The 18,933-nt window shown below is 52.5% G+C and overlaps 1 pseudogene; it reads right to left on the minus strand.

The window, feature by feature from the left end:
* Positions 1-717: 717 nt before the first annotated feature.
* LOC133340518 (dnaJ homolog subfamily C member 5-like) lies at positions 718-18,494 on the minus strand (annotated as a pseudogene).
* Positions 18,495-18,933: the final 439 nt, after the last annotated feature.

An 18,933-nucleotide genomic window follows, 5' to 3' on the forward strand; every position in this document is an offset into this window, starting at 1 on the left:
GTGAGTCGTGGGCAGGGGGTACGGCGAGTCGTGGACAGGGGGTACGGTGAGTCGTGGGCAGGAGGTACGGCGAGTCGTGGGCAGGGGGTTCGGTGAGTCGTGGGCAGGGGGTACGGTGAGTCGTGGACAGGGGGTACGGTGAGTCGTGGACAGGGGGTACGGTGAGCCGTGGACAGGGGGTACGGTGAGTCGTGGACAGGGGGTACGGTGAGTCGTGGACAGGGGGTACGGTGAGTCGTGGACAGGGGGTACGGTGAGTCGTGGACAGGGGGTACGGTGAGTCGTGGACAGGGGGTACGGTGAGCCGTGGGCAGGGGGTATGGCGAGTCGTGGACAGGGGGTATGGCGAGTCGTGGACAGGGGGTACGGTGAGTCGTGGGCAGGGGGTACGGTGAGCCGTGGACAGGGGGTACGGTGAGCCGTGGACAGGGGGTATGGCGAGTCGTGGACAGGGGGTACGGTGAGTCGTGGACAGGGGGTACGGTGAGCCGTGGGCAGGGGGTACGGTGAGCCGTGGACAGGGGGTATGGCGAGTCGTGGACAGGGGGTTCGGTGAGTCGTGGGCAGGGGGTACGGTGAGTCGTGGACAGGGGGTACGGTAAGCCGTGGACAGGGGGTACGGTGAGCCGTGGACAGGGGGTACGGTGAGTCGTGGGCAGGGGGTATGGCGAGTCGTGGACAGGGGGTTCGGTGAGCCGTGCCGAGGTCGATCGGCATTGGTGGGGTCAGTTGATCTTGGCACAATCAATCAGCCATGCCGGGTTTCGGTTAGCCATGGCGGCAAAATCTGTGTGTGTATCCGTGGCGGGCATTTATCCTTGGCGTGTGTGTGCGTATGTGTGTGTATCCATGGGGTGTGTGTGTGTCCGTGGGGTGTGTGTGTGTATCCGTGGTGTGTGTGTATCCATGGCGTGTGTGTGTGTGTCCGTGGGGTGTGTGTGTGTATCCGTGGTGTGTGTATCCGTGTGTGTGTGTATCCGTGTGTGTGTGGTGTGTGTGTGTGTGTATCCATGGTGTGTGTGTGTCCGTGGTGTGTGTGTGTGTGTATCCGTGGTGTGCGTGTGTGTGTATCCGTGGCGTGTGTGTGTGTGTGTGTATCCGTGGCGTGCGTGCGCGTGCGTGTGTGTGTGTATCCTGGGCTGGTGTGTCTCCGTATCCGTAGCGAGCTCAGTTATCGGTGGGAGAGGCCATGGAGCTGTAGCCAGGGCTGGGCGGGTCTACGTGGAGTTGGGAGCTCTCCGTGGCGGGCCGAGGTTGCTGCGAAATTATCGGCACCGTGTCGTCACCACCGCCGCCACCACCGCCACCGCCACCATCGTCACCTTCTGCACACGTGCACACACACAGGGTGTCACCGTCGCCGCCGACATCACCTTCTGCACAGGTACACATGTACACAGGTACGTGGGTGTGCATGTACACATACACGGATGCATAAACACATACACACATGGGTGTCGAGACGCACAGTAACGCATGCACCTTCCATTAGCATGGTTGGCTACGTACGGCGCGATAGAAGTTCAACATACGTGTGTGCGTGTGCACGCACAGGGACAAAGATCCCCCGTGTAGCCTTAACAGACTGTAGGGGCAAGTGCTGTTAGCGAGCACCTATGAAGGCCGGAACGGTACACGAGGGGGTGGGTGGCCAGCACGCACAAGGACACACGCACACGTGGACGAAAATAAAGGCACGAGCACATAATACATCAGACAAAGATCCCCCGTGTAGTCTCAACAGACTGTTGGGGCAAGTGCTGTTAGCGAGCAGCACCTGTGAAGGCCGGCACTGTGGCACTCGAGGGGGTGGGTGGCCAGCACCACGCCCGGCCGCCTTTGTCTCCCCAGTGACAAAATAGACACACCGCTCCGGGCACCCATTTGAAGAGGCTCAGAACCTGTTCAGATAATCGCCGCTGGTGTCGTTGGCCGTGAGCGGGGATCGAGCTATATTGATCCTGCCTCAGCAGTCCGCCTGCTGTATTTTGTCACCTGAAGACGATTGCTCGTGTTGCGATCGAAACGTCGTGATTTTTTATTATTGTAATTATTTTTATTCTATCCACGCGACTTTACCGAAAGACCCAAAGAGCGGCGATTGGTTCGTATCGTTTTATTTGTATTTTTTTAATATTATTTCCCTTCTACGTGACTTTACCGAAAGAACCAAGAAGATGAATCCCTGAAGTCACCAAAGCTTTGAATCTCAACCCAAAGAGCAGTAATTGGTTCCACGCGAGACCTGCAGTTAAGTGATTTGGTCGTCAAGCGAGGAGAGAAAAGACACGCGAAGGGCTTCATCCGTTACGGTGGCATCGAAAGTGACCCTTTTACACCCAAAATCATATTGAAACAACATAAACACGTAACATTCAAATAGACATGGTTGATCAATGCATTAACATTTACCATCGTTAACAGGGGAATGGTCGGTAAGCAAACACATTGGGCTCTATGGAGGCTACTACACCACTATATGCTACACAGTATACACTACACTATACACTACACACACATTGGGCTCTATGGAGGCTACTACACCACGATATGCTACACAGTATACACTATACTATACACTACACACACATTGGGCTCTATGGAGGCTACTACACCACTATATGCTACACAGTATACACTACACTACACAGTATACACTACACAGTATACACTACACTATACATTATACACTACACTACACACTACACAGTATACACTACACAGTATACACTACACTATACACTACAAACACATTGGGCTCTATGGAGGCCTGGCGTTAAGGGATTAGTCGTGAACAGGGGTGGTCGTTAAGAGGAGTTTCGACTGTACACGTTTTATTATTTTATATTTATAGAGCGGCTTTGTTTAAAATGCTCTATAGATATACTTTCACACACCGTGCACACACACACACGACACACCCTTCCCCCGCACCTCCAATTAGCACGGTTGGCTATGTATGGTGCGAAAGAAGTTCAACATACATACATGTACGCGTGCGCGCGCCCACACACACACGTGTGATAAGCCAGCTGTGGATTTTCTCAGACCGCAGTAGAAATTTAATGATTGCCAAGCCACTGCATGAGAGGTCGTTACGAGCAAAATAACAGAGGTTACGATCGAAGTATCGGAGGGATATCGATAAATATATCGGATAAATAATGATCAATATCACAGAGAGATGATCATTATAACAGAGATACAGATAAATATATCATCATCAATATATCAAAGAGATAACGATCAATCGATCGCAGAGATAAGAAGAGTGCGTCTAGGTGAACTTTGCTGATGTGTGCTCGCGCGCACTCACGCAGGCTCACACACGCAGGCTCACACATGCAGGCTCACACACGCTCGCTCCAACACACGCAGGCTCACACACGCAGGCTCACACACGCAGGCTCACACACGCTCGCTCCAACACACGCTCGCTCACACACGCTCGCTCCAACACACGCAGGCTCACACACGCAGGCTCACACACACAGGCTCACACACGCAGGCTCCAACACACGCTCGCTCCAACACACGCAGGCTCACACACGCAGGCTCACACACGCTCGCTCCAACACACGCAGGCTCACACACGCTCGCTCCAACACACGCAGGCTCACACACGCAGACTCACACACGCAGGCTCCAACACACGCAGGCTCACACACGCTCGCTCACACACACGCAGGCTCACATACGCAGGCTCACACACACGCAGGCTCACACACGCAGACTCACACACGCTCGCTCACACACACCATCCTGGGTCACACAACGAACAAAGTTGTCATCAGTGTCGCGTGTGACTGACAATCGAACCCTGGCATCAGAAAATTTGCTCAGTGTCACACACACACCCCTGTGTCACACACACACCCTGTGTCACACACACACACCCTGCTCACTGTGTCACACACACACAGTGTCACACACACACACACACCCCGCTCACTGTGCCACACACACATGCACCGTGCCACACACACACACGCACACTGCTCAATCTCACACACACACACGCACACTGCTTACTTGCTGGCTATGGTTAGGAGCCTGCGGATGACTGTGGTGGGGGTAAACACACGGGCTGCGTGACTACAGGCGGCCGCTCTCCTGAGGAGGACACAGACAACAGAGACACAAACAGAAGATCCCCCAAATCGCCTTCTTACTGACATGTGGGCCCGGTGCCCTTAGCGAGAAGCACCTACGAAGGCCGGCACGGCGCCCCACCTCTGTGTGGGCGACGTGGCCAGCACGACGCCCGGCCGCCTTTGTCTCCCCAATGCTAATGCTCGAAATGTTTTACGCAAACACGGCACCAGGTACTCATTTGAGGCCGAGCCGACCTAGGGGAGGCGGGTCCAGGAACCAGTTTCAGATTCTCATCGCTGACGATCGTGGAGAGTGGGAACTGAACTCGGGTTGTGGGGCGCGCTAACCGCTGCGCCACCGCTCCTCGCTAGACTCATTGACAGACGCACACAGACACATACACACAGATGCACATGCACACACACAGATGCACATGTACACACAGGGACACCACACATGAACACGTTTATACACAGGCAAGCATGTTCAGGATACACACCCCCACTCACGCACGCACCAACAAAGGTACACCCCCCTTATGCGCGCACAGTAGTACACACACACTCATGTAAGCACATGCACGCACAGGTACACACACACGCACGCACGCACGCACACAGTAGGACACGTATATACACACAGGCCCAGGTACACAACTCATGCACGCACCCACACAGGCACACACACGCACACGGTGGTACACATACACAGGGCCGGACACAAACCCAAACACACACACACGCACGCTCAAATAACGATGTTCCAGGGCCAGCCACCCCATTCGCCCTGATCACACCGGCGCGTGTGTAATAAGGGATGTCCCGAGATGAGGACCCTATTCGGAAATAAATAGATGAACACGTAAATATCCACACTCACCGGGTCCCTAGCGACTTCCTCGAGAGTTGGAACAGCACACGCTCGGGTCTCATGGGTGGGGGGCGGGGGGGGCAGGAGCGGACGCGGGGCAGGGCGCCCAATCGGATTTGAGCGTGGAGCGCAGTTCAAAATCGGATTGGTCGATGGGAAAAACTAAACGGAGACGGGGCGGTGGGAAGGGGGGGGGGGGAACCGAAGAGGGGGGTTGGTGGAGTGCAGAGGTCGCAAACGGGTTTTGATTCCTTACCCGTACCCAGCCGCACCAGGATCGCAAACGGGTACCCGATACCCGGCTACCTGTACCCGGCCGGGTATCGGGTAGGGAACGGGTACCCGATTGCGACCTCTGGGATGAAGCCATGTTGCAGGCGCGGATGGGTTGATTCTAGGAACTTGAATTGTGAGAGAGACAAGACGTTGGGAAATGAGTGACAAACGGTTACTCACCAGCGACTCACGGCCTACCCGTACCCGTACCCGGCCGCACCAGGGTCGCAAACGGGTACCCGCACCCGTACCCGGCCGGGTACGGGTAGCCGGGTATCGGGTAGGGTACGGGTATCGGGTACCCGGTTGCGACCTCTGGTGGAGAGTCGTGGAAAGTTCGGGAGAGGATGAGGGAGAGAATACACGGGGTGGATAGAATGGTGGGGGGTAGGGGGGGGGATTCGGAGTGCCGGCTGTGTGGAAGACGGAATCAAGGCGAGGTTCAAGATTCATCCGGCTGGAATTTCTTCGCACCAGCGACTGATATTGACCGTTCCATGGTGCGTGCGTGAATGGCATGCGTGCATATTTGAAAACATTTTTGTTTAAGTGCTTTGTTCACCTCCCCTATACTTTGCACTCCAATCGTGCTTGTGTACCGTTTTGCGTTGTAACATTGTGAGCACGTGACCCATACTGGACATCTGAGTATACACGAACTTTATAGCCCACTGCATTCCCTCCGTACGAATGCATATTCTGAAGTGGTGCATGCGTGCGTACACATGTACACGTGTGGACGTGTGGCCGTGCGATGGTTTGCACGCGCATGCCTGCCATTCGTGTAGTCAGGTCTGGGGCGTGGTGCTGGCCACCCACCCCCTCGTGATGCCGTGCCAGGCCTTCGTAGGTGCTACTCGCTAGCAGCACTTGCCCCAACAGTGAAGGCTACAAGGGGGACCTTTGCTTTTGTTCGTCAGTCAGTTAGCAACGCTCACAAAAAACCGAGTGTCGGAGCGGCGGGCAGGGCAGCTAAAACGCAGTGAGTTGGCAGTGCAGGGGGGGGGGGTGGCACAGGTGGTGCATCTGCCAGCCATCTCAGTCAGCCAACCTATCATGGTACCTCGGTCTAATGGTGCACCTAGCCTGGCACTAGCACCGTGGTGACGCCACCGCAGTTTAGTCGCGAACGCCGGTTGTTGTTGTTGTTTGATTGCACGTGTATAAGGATGTTTACCCGCGCGTCCGTGAATGTGAAAGCACGTGTACATGTGTATGCACATGCACCACTTGCATGCGAGTGTGCATGTGTGTGTGTGTAAAGACGCGTGTCCCTGCTTGCCCAGCCACCACATGCCCATGCAGCTTGTCTGTTCGGATAGAGGGGGCTAAATGAGCGTGGCACGGGCTAGAGACGAGATGGACTGCTGCGGTACATGAGTGGGGACTTGGCGATGACCGGTACCAGTGGTGTCAAGATCGGCCTCTGTGGAGGAGGCTCGTGAACGACGCTGCTGCTACTGGGGAGTTGGAGGCGGTCGCCCTCCAGCAACAACGGAGGGCGGAGGAGCGACGCTCACAACAACGAGCGGAGCGCCGGGCGGCTAAAACGCAGCGAGTTGGCACAGTAAGGAGCACAGGTGGTGGATCTGCCAGTCATCTCAGTCAGTCAACCCATGTCACATGACCTCCTGCAGGTAAGCTTTCCACACCTGCACGTGGCCTCATGGTGTACCTTGCCTGGCACAATCACTGTGGTCATGTCGGCACCGCTCAGTGGCGAACGGCAGTTGCTGTGCATGTATCTGCATAGGTACATTTGTGCACGTGTGTGCATACGTGTGTGCATACGTGTGTGCATACGTGTGTACGCGCGTGTACGCGTGTGTGGGTGTACACGCGTGTGCGTACCGTGTGTGTGTGTATGCGCGTGTACGCATGTGTACACGCGCGTGTGCACACCGTGTGAGTGTGTGTACACGCATGCGAGTGTGTGTACACGCATGTGTGTGTACACGTGCGTGTGTGTACACGTGCGTGTGTGTACACGTGCGTGTGTGTACACGTGCGTGAGTGTGTGTACACGTGCGTGTGTGTACACGTGCGTGTGTGTACACGCGCGTGTGTGTGTGTACACGTGCGTGTGTGTGTGTACACGTGCGTGTGTGTACACGTGCGTGTGTGTGTGTACACGTGCGTGAGTGTGTGTACACGTGCGTGTGTGTGTGTACACGCGCGTGGGCGTACCGTGTGAATCGAGGTCGTCGCTGGGTGGGACGCCGCCACCGTCCGTGAACTCGTGGGGGGGGTCCGGCTTGCAGTGTCCGCAGCAGCAGTTGCAGCAGCAGCACAGGCAGCAGCAGCAGTAGCAGCCGGTGAGGATCCCACACACCACGAAGCAAGCCTGGGGAGACGCGGGGGAGACGCGGGGGGGGGGGGGAGAGATAGAGGGAGCGAGAGACACGGAGGGGGTCACAGGGGAGACACGGTGGGAGACAGAATCAGGATATTTATTCCCGACTGGAGGAATCCAATGAGCTATAAACCTCTTTCACAGACGTGTAAGCCGGGGCACGGAAAAAGAACGTCAACAACAACAAAAATGACACAAACACGATGGGAGTACAAAGTAGAATAAAAGGTAAACAAATGACCCAAACACAAAACAACATCAACTAAACCATCCCCCCATCCTTCCAGGCAAAGCCCACTCACAAGCAACCTGGCCACAAATGCTATCTCACCAAAAGTGGCCCAGCATTTGGACATTCATAGCACCAACGCAAGACACGGGTTGAGAGCATTCCAAACGATTAGGGTCATAGGAAGCGTCATCATCAGCCATGGCCGATCCACTGCTGGATGAAGGCTTCCCAAAGTCGTTGCCAGCGTCTAAAGTTCTGCAGGGAAGACGGCAGCAAGCGAGCTCAGCTTACCCCATTGCCTGCCATGACATTACCGATTCCAATTCCTGACCTTACACGAGCACGGGCTATGCGCTTAACCCTCACATGACCTAAGCCTGACCAATACGAAGCATCGTTGTACGTGTGTTGAACTTCTTTCGCACCATACGTGGCCAACCGTGATAATCGGAGGTGTAGTGTTGAGTCTATGGGCAGTGTTGAGTCTATGGGCAGTGTTAGTCTATGGGCAGTGTTAGTCTATGGGCAGTGTTAGTCTATGGGTAGTGTTAGTCTATGGGTAGTGTTAGTCTATGGGTAGTGTTGAGTCTATGGGTAGTGTTGAGTCTATGGGTAGTGTTAGTCTATGGGTAGTGTTGAGTCTATGGGCAGTGCTGAGTTTATGGGTAGTGTTGAGTTTATGGGTAGTGTTAGTCTATGGGCAGTGTTAGTCTATGGGCAGTGTTAGTCTATGGGCAGTGTTAGTCTATGGGCAGTGTTAGTCTATGGGTAGTGTTGAGTCTATGGGTAGTGTTGAGTCTATGGGTAGTGTTGAGTCTATGGGCAGTGTTAGTCTATGGGCAGTGTTAGTCTATGGGTAGTGTTGAGTCTATGGGTAGTGTTGAGTCTATGGGCAGTGTTGAGTCTATGGGTAGTGTTGAGTCTATGGGTAGTGTTGAGTCTATGGGCAGTGTTGAGTCTATGGGTAGTGTTGAGTCTATGGGTAGTGTTGAGTCTATGGGTAGTGTTGAGTCTATGGGTAGTGTTGAGTCTATGGGTAGTGTTGAGTCTATGGGTAGTGTTGAGTTTATGGGTAGTGTTGGAGTTTATGGGTAGTGTTAGTCTATGGGCAGTGTTGAGTCTATGGGTAGTGTTGAGTCTATGGGTAGTGTTGAGTCTATGGGCAGTGTTGAGTCTATGGGTAGTGTTGAGTCTATGGGTAGTGTTGAGTCTATGGGTAGTGTGAGTCTATGGGTAGTGTTGAGTCTATGGGTAGTGTTGAGTCTATGGGTAGTGTTGAGTTTATGGGTAGTGTTAGTCTATGGGCAGTGTTAGTCTATGGGCAGTGTTAGTCTATGGGCAGTGCTAGTCTATGGGCAGTGTTAGTCTATGGGCAGTGTTAGTCTATGGGCAGTGTTAGTCTATGGGTAGTGTTGAGTCTATGGGTAGTGTTGAGTCTATGGGTAGTGTTGAGTCTATGGGAAGTGTTAGTCTATGGGTAGTGTTAGTCTATGGGCAGTGTTAGTCTATGGGTAGTGTTAGTCTATGAGCAGTGTTAGTCTATGGGTAGTGTTGAGTCTATGGGTAGTGTTGAGTCTATGGGTAGTGTTGAGTCTATGGGTAGTGTTGAGTCTATGGGTAGTGTTGAGTCTATGGGTAGTGTTGAGTCTATGGGTAGTGTTGAGTCTATGGGTAGTGTTAGTCTATGGGTAGTGTTGAGTCTATGGGTAGTGTTGAGTCTATGTGTAGTGTTAGTCTATGGGCAGTGTTAGTCTATGGGTAGTGCTGAGTCTATGGGCAGTGTTGAGTCTATGGGTAGTGTTGAGTCTATGGGTAGTGTTAGTCTATGGGTAGTGTTGAGTCTATGGGTAGTGTTGAGTCTATGGGTAGTGTTAGTCTATGGGCAGTGTTGAGTCTATGGGGAGTGTTAGTCTATGGGCAGTGTTGAGTCTATGGACAGTGTTGAGTCTATGGGCAGTGTTAGTCTATGGCCAGTGTTGAGTCTATGGGCAGTGTTAGTCTATGGGCAGTGTTGAGTCTATGGGTAGCGTTGAGTCTATGGGCAGTGTTAGTCTATGGGTAGTGTTGAGCCTATGGGCAGTGTTAGTCTATGGGTAGTGTTGAGTCTATGGGTAGTGTTAGTCTATGGGTAGTGTTAGTCTATGGACAGTGTTGAGTCTATGGGTAGTGTTAGTCTATGGACAGTGTTGAGTCTATGGACAGTGTTGAGTCTATGGGTAGTGTTAGTCTATGGACAGTGTTGAGTCTACGGACAGTGTTAGTCTATGGGCAGTGTTAGTCTATGGACAGTGTTGAGTCTATGGGTAGTGTAGACTATGGACAGTGTTGAGTCTATGGACAGTGTTAGTCTATGGGTAATGTTAGTCCTATGGGCAGTGTTAGTCTATGGGCAGTGTTAGTCTATGGGGGAGTGTTAGTCTATGGGATTGTTGAGTCTACTGAGCAGTGTTAGTCTATGGGTAGTGTTGAGTCTATGGGTAGTGTTGAGTCTATGGGAGTGTTAGTCTATGGGTAGTGTTAGTCTATAGGCAGTGTGAGTCTATGGGCAGTGTAGTCTATGGGCAGTGTTGAGTCTATGGCAGTGTTGAGTCTATGGGCAGTGTTAGTCTATGGGCAGTGTTGAGTCTATGGGCAGTGTTAGTCTATGGGCAGTGTTGAGTCTATGGGTAGCGTTGAGTCTATGGGCAGTGTTAGTCTATGGGAAGTGTTGAGCCTATGGGCAGTGTTAGTCTATGGGTAGTGTTAGTCTATGGACAGTGTTGAGTCTATGGGTAGTGTTAGTCTATGGACAGTGTTGAGTCTATGGACAGTGTTGAGTCTATGGACAGTGTTAGTCTATGGGCAGTGTTGAGTCTAGGGACAGTGTTAGTCTATGGACAGTGTGGATGGCCAGTGTTGAGTCTATGGGTAGTGTTGAGTCTATGGACAGTGTTGAGTCTATGGACAGTGTTAGTCTATGGACAGTGTTGAGTCTATGGACAGTGTTAGTCTATGGGCAGTGTTGAGTCTATGGACAGTGTTAGTCTATGGACAGTGTTGAGTCTATGGACAGTGTTAGTCTATGGACAGTGTTGAGTCTATGGACAGTGTTGAGTCTATGGGCAGTGTTAGTCTATGGACAGTGTTGAGTCTATGGACAGTGTTGAGTCTATGGACAGTGTTGAGTCTATGGGTAGTGTTAGTCTATGGACAGTGTTAGTCTATGGACAGTGTTGAGTCTATGGACAGTGTTAGTCTATGGACAGTGTTGAGTCTATGGGCAGTGTTAGTCTATGGACAGTGTTGAGTCTATGGACAATGTTGAGTCTATGGACAGTGTTGAGTCTATGGACAGTGTTGAGTCTATGGACAGTGTTAGTCTATGGGTAGTGTTGAGTTTATGGGCAGTGTTAGTCTATGGGTAGTGTTGAGTCTATGGGCAGTGTTAGTCTATGGGCAGTGTTAGTCTATGGGCAGTGTTAGTCTATGGGCAGTGTTAGTCTATGGGCAGTGTTGAGTCTATGGGTAGTGTTGAGTCTATGGGCAGTGTTAGTCTATGGGCAGTGTTAGTCTATGGGCAGTGTTAGTCTATGGACAGTGTTAGTCTATGGGTAGTGTTGAGTTTATGGGCAGTGTTAGTCTATGGGTAGTGTTGAGTCTATGGGCAGTGTTAGTCTATGGGTAGTGTTGAGTTTATGGGCAGTGTTTGTTAGTCTATGGGCAGTGTTAGTCTATGGGCAGTGTTAGTCTATGGGCAGTGTTAGTCTATGGACAGTGTTAGTCTATGGACAGTGTTGAGTCTATGGGCAGTGTTAGTCTATGGACAGTGTTGAGTCTATGGACAGTGTTGAGTCTATGGACAGTGTTGAGTCTATGGACAGTGTTGAGTCTATGGACAGTGTCGTCTATGGGTAGTGTTGAGTTTATGGGCAGTGTTAGTCTATGGGAAGTGTTGAGTCTATGGGAAGTGTTGAGTCTATGGGAAGTGTTGAGTCTATGGGAAGTGTTGAGTCTATGGGCAGTGTTGAGTCTATGGGTAGTGTTGAGTCTACGGGCAGTGTTAGTCTACGGGCAGTGTTGAGTCTACGGACAGTGTTGAGTCTATGGGTAGTGTTGAGTCTATGGGCAGTGTTAGTCTATGGGCAGTGTTAGTCTATGGGCAGTGTTAGTCTATGGGCAGTGTTAGTCTATGGGCAGTGTTGAGTCTATGGGTAGTGTTGAGTCTATGGGCAGTGTTAGTCTATGGGCAGTGTTAGTCTATGGGCAGTGTTAGTCTATGGACAGTGTTAGTCTATGGGTAGTGTTGAGTTTATGGGCAGTGTTAGTCTATGGGTAGTGTTGAGTCTATGGGCAGTGTTAGTCTATGGGTAGTGTGAGTTTATGGGCAGTGTTTGTTAGTCTATGGGCAGTGTTAGTCTATGGGCAGTGTTAGTCTATGGGCAGTGTTAGTCTATGGACAGTGTTAGTCTATGGACAGTGTTGAGTCTATGGGCAGTGTTAGTCTATGGACAGTGTTGAGTCTATGGACAGTGTTGAGTCTATGGACAGTGTTGAGTCTATGGACAGTGTTGAGTCTATGGACAGTGTTAGTCTATGGGTAGTGTTGAGTTTATGGGCAGTGTTAGTCTATGGGAAGTGTTGAGTCTATGGGAAGTGTTGAGTCTATGGGAAGTGTTGAGTCTATGGGAAGTGTTGAGTCTATGGGCAGTGTTGAGTCTATGGGTAGTGTTGAGTCTACGGGCAGTGTTAGTCTACGGGCAGTGTTGAGTCTACGGATAGTGTTGAGTCTATGGGTAGTGTTGAGTCTATGGGCAGTGTTAGTCTATGGGCAGTGTTAGTCTATGGGCAGTGTTAGTCTATGGACAGTGTTGAGTCTATGGACAGTGTTAGTCTATGGGTAGTGTTGAGTTTATGGGCAGTGTTAGTCTATGGGTAGTGTTGAGTCTATGGGCAGTGTTAGTCTATGGGTAGTGTTGAGTTTATGGGCAGTGTTAGTCTATGGGCAGTGTTAGTCTATGGGCAGTGTTAGTCTATGGGCAGTGTTAGTCTATGGGCAGTGTTAGTCTATGGACAGTGTTAGTCTATGGACAGTGTTGAGTCTATGGGCAGTGTTAGTCTATGGACAGTGTTGAGTCTATGGACAGTGTTGAGTCTATGGACAGTGTTGAGTCTATGGACAGTGTTGAGTCTATGGGAAGTGTTGAGTCTATGGGAAGTGTTGAGTCTATGGACAGTGTTGAGTCTATGGACAGTGTTGAGTCTATGGACAGTGTTAGTCTATGGGTAGTGTTGAGTCTATGGGTAGTGTTGAGTCTATGGGAAGTGTTGAGTCTATGGGAAGTGTTGAGTCTATGGGAAGTGTTGAGTCTATGGGAAGTGTTGAGTCTATGGGCAGTGTTAGTCTATGGGAAGTGTTGAGTCTATGGGTAGTGTTAGTCTATGGGCAGTGTTAGTCTATGGGTAGTGTTAGTCTATGGGCAGTGTTAGTCTATGGGTAGTGTTAGTCTATGGGCAGTGTTAGTCTATGGGAAGTGTTGAGTCTATGGGCAGTGTTTGTCTATGGGAAGTGTTGAGTCTATGTGCAGTGTTGAGTCTATGGGCAGTGTTGAGTCTATGGGCAGTGTTGAGTCTATGGGTAGTGTTAGTCTATGGGTAGTGTTAGTCTATGGGCAGTGTTAGTCTATGGGTAGTGTTAGTCTATGGGCAGTGTTAGTCTATGGGCAGTGTTAGTCTATGGGTAGTGTTAGTCTATGGGCAGTGTTAGTCTATGGGTAGTGTTGAGTCTATGGGCAGTGTTGAGTCTATGGGTAGTGTTAGTCTATGGGTAGTGTTAGTCTATGGGCAGTGTTAGTCTATGGGCAGTGTTAGTCTATGGGTAGTGTTAGTCTATGGGCAGTGTAAGTCTAGGGTAGTGTTGAGTCTATGGGTAGTGTTAGTCTATGGGTAGTGTTAGTCTATGGGCAGTGTTAGTCTATGGGCAGTGTTAGTCTATGGGCAGTGTTGAGTCTATGGGCAGTGTTAGTCTATGGGTAGTGTTAGTCTATGGGCAGTGTTAGTCTATGGGCAGTGTTAGTCTATGGGTAGTGTTAGTCTATGGGCAGTGTTAGTCTATGGTAGTGTTAGTCTATGGGCAGTGCTAGTCTATGGGTAGTGTTGAGTCTATGGGCAGTGTTGAGTCTATGGGTAGTGTTAGTCTATGGGCAGTGTTAGTCTATGGGTAGTGTTAGTCTATGGGCAGTGCTGAGTCTATGGGTAGTGTTGAGTCTATGGGTAGTGTTAGTCTATGGGCAGTGTTAGTCTATGGGTAGTGTTAGTCTATGGGCAGTGCTAGTCTATGGGCAGTGTTTAGTCTATGGGTAGTGTTAGTCTATGGGCAGTGCTAGTCTATGGGTAGTGTTGAGTCTATGGGCAGTGTTGAGTCTATGGGTAGTGTTAGTCTATGGGCAGTGTTAGTCTATGGGTAGGTTAGTCTATGGGCAGTGCTAGTCTATGGGTAGTGTTGAGTCCATGGGTGTAGTGTTAGTCTATGGGCAGTGTTAGTCTATGGGTAGTGTTAGTCTATGGGCAGTGCTAGTCTATGGGCAGGTTAGTCTATGGGTAGTGTTAGTCTATGGGCAGTGTTAGTCTATGGGTAGTGTTGAGTCTATGGGAAGTGTTGAGTCTATGGGTAGTGTTAGTCTATGGGTAGTGTTAGTCTATGGGTAGTGTTAGTCTATGGGCAGTGTTAGTCTATGGGTAGTGTTAGTCTATGGGCAGGTGCTAGTCTATGGGCAGTGTTAGTCTATGGGTAGTGTTAGTCTATGGGCAGTGTTGAGTCTATGGGAAGTGTGAGTCTATGGGTAGTGTTAGTCTATGGGTAGTGTTAGTCTATGGGTAGTGTAGTCTATGGGTAGTGTTAGTCTATGGGTAGTGTTAGTCTATGGGCAGTGTCGTCTATGGGTAGTGTTAGTCTATGGGCAGTGTTAGTCTATGGGTTAGGTAGTCTATGGGCAGTGCTAGTCTATGGCAGTGTTAGTCTTAGGGTAGTGTTAGTCTATGGGCAGTGTTAGTCTATGGGTAGTGTTGAGTCTATGGGAAGTGTTGAGTCTATGGTAGTGTTAGTCTATGGGTAGTGTTAGTCTATGGGTAGTGTTAGTCTATGGGTAGTGTTAGTCTATGGGTAGTGTTAGTCTATGGGTAGTGTTAGTCTATGGGTAGTGTTAGTCTATGGGTAGTGTTGAGTCTATGGGTAGTGTTGAGTCTATGGGCAGTGTTGAGTCTATGGGCAGTGTTGAGTCTATGGGCAGTGTTAGTCTATGGGTAGTGTTGAGTCTATGGGAAGTGTTGAGTCTATGGGTAGTGTTAGTCTACGGGTAGTGTTAGTCTATGGGTAGTGTTAGTCTATGGGCAGTGTTAGTCTATGGGTAGTGTTAGTCTATGGGCAGTGCTAGTCTATGGGCAGTGTTAGTCTATGGGTAGTGTTAGTCTATGGGCAGTGTTAGTCTATGGGTAGTGTTAGTCTATGGGTAGTGTTAGTCTATGGGTAGTGTTAGTCTATGGTAGTGTTAGTCTATGGGCAGTGTTAGTCTATGGGTAGTGTTAGTCTATGGGCAGTGCTAGTCTATGGGCAGTGTTAGTCTATGGGTAGTGTTAGTCTATGGGCAGTGTTAGTCTATGGGTAGTGTTAGTCTATGGGTAGTGTTAGTCTATGGGTAGTGTTAGTCTATGGGCAGTGTTAGTCTATGGGTAGTGTTAGTCTATGGGCAGTGCTAGTCTATGGGCAGTGTTAGTCTATGGGTAGTGTTAGTCTATGGGCAGTGTTAGTCTATGGGTAGTGTTGAGTCTATGGGAAGTGTTGAGTCTATGGGTAGGTTAGTCTATGGTAGTGTTAGTCTATGGGTTAGTGTTAGTCTATGGGTAGTGTTAGTCTATGGGTAGTGTTAGTCTATGGGTCGTGTTAGTCTATGGGTAGTTAGTCTATGGGTAGTGTTGAGTCTATGGGTAGTGTTGAGTCTATGGGCAGTGTTGAGTCTATGGGCAGTGTTGAGTCTATGGGTAGTGTTGAGTCTATGGGCAGTGTTAGTCTATGGGAAGTGTTGAGTCTATGGGTAGTGTTAGTCTATGGGTAGTGTTGAGTCTATGGGTAGTGTTAGTCTATGGGAAGTGCTGAGTCTATGGGCAGTGTTGAGTCTATGGGAAGTGCTGAGTCTATGGGTAGTGTTAGTCTATGGGCAGTGTTGAGTCTATGGTGCAGTGTTGAGTCTATGGGCAATGTTAGTCTATGGTGCAGTGTTGAGTCTATGGGCAGTGTTGAGTCTATGGGCAGTGTTGAGTCTATGGGCAGTGTTGAGTCTATGGGCAGTGTTGAGTCTATGGGCAGTGTTGAGTCTATGGGCAGTGTTAGTCTATGGGCAGTGTTAGTCTATGGGCAGTGTTGAGTCTATGGGCAGTGTTGAGTCTATGGGCAATGTTAGTCTATGGCAGTGTTGAGTCTATGGGTCTCTGCGTGTCTCTGCAGGTCTCTGTGCGTGTCTCTGCGGGTCTCTGCGGGTCTCTGCGGTTCTCTGAGAGTCTCTGCAGGTCTCTGTGCGTGTCTCTGGGTCTCTGCGTGTCTCTGGGTCTCTGCAGGTCTCTGCGTGTCTCTGGGTCTCTGCGTGTCTCTGTGCATGTCTCTGCTAATCTAGGGGTCTGTCTGGCAGTCCAATAAAGAAATTAAATAGGCCGTTTCCTTGATTCCTTCTGGAACACAGTCAGGGTTCAAATGTTCACTCCCAACACGGCGTTGCGGGGCGTTCAGGCCCATTTACACCACCGAGTCAAACCTCACCATCACGCAGACGCCGAAACAAACCCTCGCCAAACAAAGAGGGAGTGGGTGGCCAACACCACGCCCGGCCGCACTTGCCTCCTCAGTGGCGACGTTGACACACCGCACCAGCTACTCATCCGAGGCCGAGTCGACCTAGGGGAGGCCTCAGGACCATTTCAGATAATCGTCACCGGCGTTGCCGCGAGTGGGAATCGAACCCGGCTCTGCAGGGTTCGCAACGCAGCGCAGCCGATACGCACGCCCCCGCACCCCGACCCCGACCCCTGAGCAGCACGCCGATCCCTACGCCACCGCACCCCGACCCCCGACCCCTGAGCAGCACGCCGATCCCTACGCCACCGCACCCCGACCCCGACCCCGACCCCCTGAGCAGCACGACGATCCCTACGCCACCGCACCCCGACCCCGACCACTGAGCAGCACGCGATCCCTACGCCACCGCACCCCGACCCCCGACCCCTGAGCAGCACGCCGATCCTACGCCACCGCACCCGACCCCCGACCCCGACCCCAGAGCAGAACGCCGATCCCTACGCCACCCGCACCCCGACCCCGACCCCTGAGCAGCACGCCGATCCCTACGCCACCGCACCCCCGACCCCCGACCCCGACCCAGAGCAGAACGCCGATCCCTACGCCACCGCACCCCGACCTCGACCCCTGAGCAGCACGCCGATCCCTACGCCACCGCACCCCCGACCCCGACCCCTGAGCAGCACGCCGATCCCTACGCCACCGCACCCCGACCCCGACCCCTGAGCAGCACGCCGATCCCTACGCCACCGCACCTCGACCACGACAACCCACTGAGCAGCGCGGTCGAGGTATGGTCGAGGTATGGTCGACGGACAACGCTGACGCCCGTCAAGCATGCCATCACCCCTCGCCGCCCCACCCCCCGCCCGCCCCCCTGCCCCCCCCCCCCCACCGCCCCCCCCGGTGCCCACACCTTGACCCAGGGGCTGGAGAGCACGAAGTACGTGTTGACGTTCTCCTCCCCAAACTGCTCCGCGATGTAGAGGCCCAGCGAGCCGTATTGATCGTAGACGCTCCTCTTCGTGGGGTCCGACAGGATGCAGTTGGCGCTGTGATCTCCTGGAACTTCTCCGACGCGGTGGGGTCATCCGGATTCTTGTCCGGGTGGTACTTCAGCGCCAGCTTCCTGGAAACGGGCGGGCGGGGGTCGGGTGGCGGAGGTCGGAGGCGAGGAGGGGGGGGTGGGGGCGCACGGTCAGGGCGGATGGTTGCGGCTGTGGCTGGGTCAGAGGTCGCACCCGGGTACCCGATACCTATACCCTACCCGATACCCGGCTACCCTGGTGCGGCCGGGTACGGGTAGGCCGTGAGTCACTGGTGAGTCACCGTTGTCACTCATTTCCCAACGTCTTGTCTCTTCTCACAATTCAAGTTCCTAGAATCAACCCACCCGCGCCTGCAACATGGCTTCATCCCAGAGGTCGCAATCGGGTACCCGTACCCTACCCGATACCCGGCCGGGTACGGGTAGCCGGGTATCTGGTAGGGTACGGGTACCCGATTGCGACCCTGGTGCGGCCGGGTACGGGTAAGGAATCAAAACCCGTTTGCGACCTCTGGGCTGGGATACACGTGTCCCGGTGTAACCCGTCTCCCCGCGCGCCTGCCCCGTGTCCCCGTGTGTCCCGATGCCCCGCTGTGCCCCGGCGTGTCTGCCCTCGCGTCCCCCCAAGTTGCGTGTGGCCCCCCGCCCCTCCCCCGTGCACCTGTACGCCTTCTTGATGTCGTCGGGAGTGGCGCCCTTGCGCAGGCCCAGCATGAGGTAGAGGCTCTCGCCGGACGTGGACATGGAGCGCTGGCGCCCGTCGGCCCCCGGGGGACCCCCGCGCGGGGCCGCCATGCACGCAGCCTGCACGCGCGGCGCACGCACACACGGAGGCAAGCGCCGTTAGCGAGTAGCACCTACGAAGGCCGGCACGGCGCACGAGGTGGCGGGGTGGGCGGCCAGCACGTCGCCCGGCCGCCTTCGTCTGCCTCGCGACGACGTTTACACATCGTGGCAGGTATTACTTTGAGGCCGAGTGGACCTAGGGGAGGACCAGGACCGGTTCAGATGATCGTTGGCCGTGAGCGGGATTCGAACCTCGACCCCTGTCGGGTTCGTGAGAGCGGCGCGCTAACCACAGCGCCACCGTTCATCCTCACACACTCTGGTAAAAAGACTAACACTGCCCATAGACTCAACACTACCCATAGACTAACACTGCCGCTAGACTAACACTACCCATAGACTCAACACTACCTATAGACTAACACTACCCATAGACTCAACACTACCCATAG

The sequence above is a fragment of the Lethenteron reissneri genome, chromosome 10, assembly GCF_015708825.2.
Source record: "Lethenteron reissneri isolate LAM-NWPU_2019-01 chromosome 10, ASM1570882v1, whole genome shotgun sequence".
In the NCBI taxonomy this organism is placed as follows: domain Eukaryota; kingdom Metazoa; phylum Chordata; class Hyperoartia; order Petromyzontiformes; family Petromyzontidae; genus Lethenteron; species Lethenteron reissneri.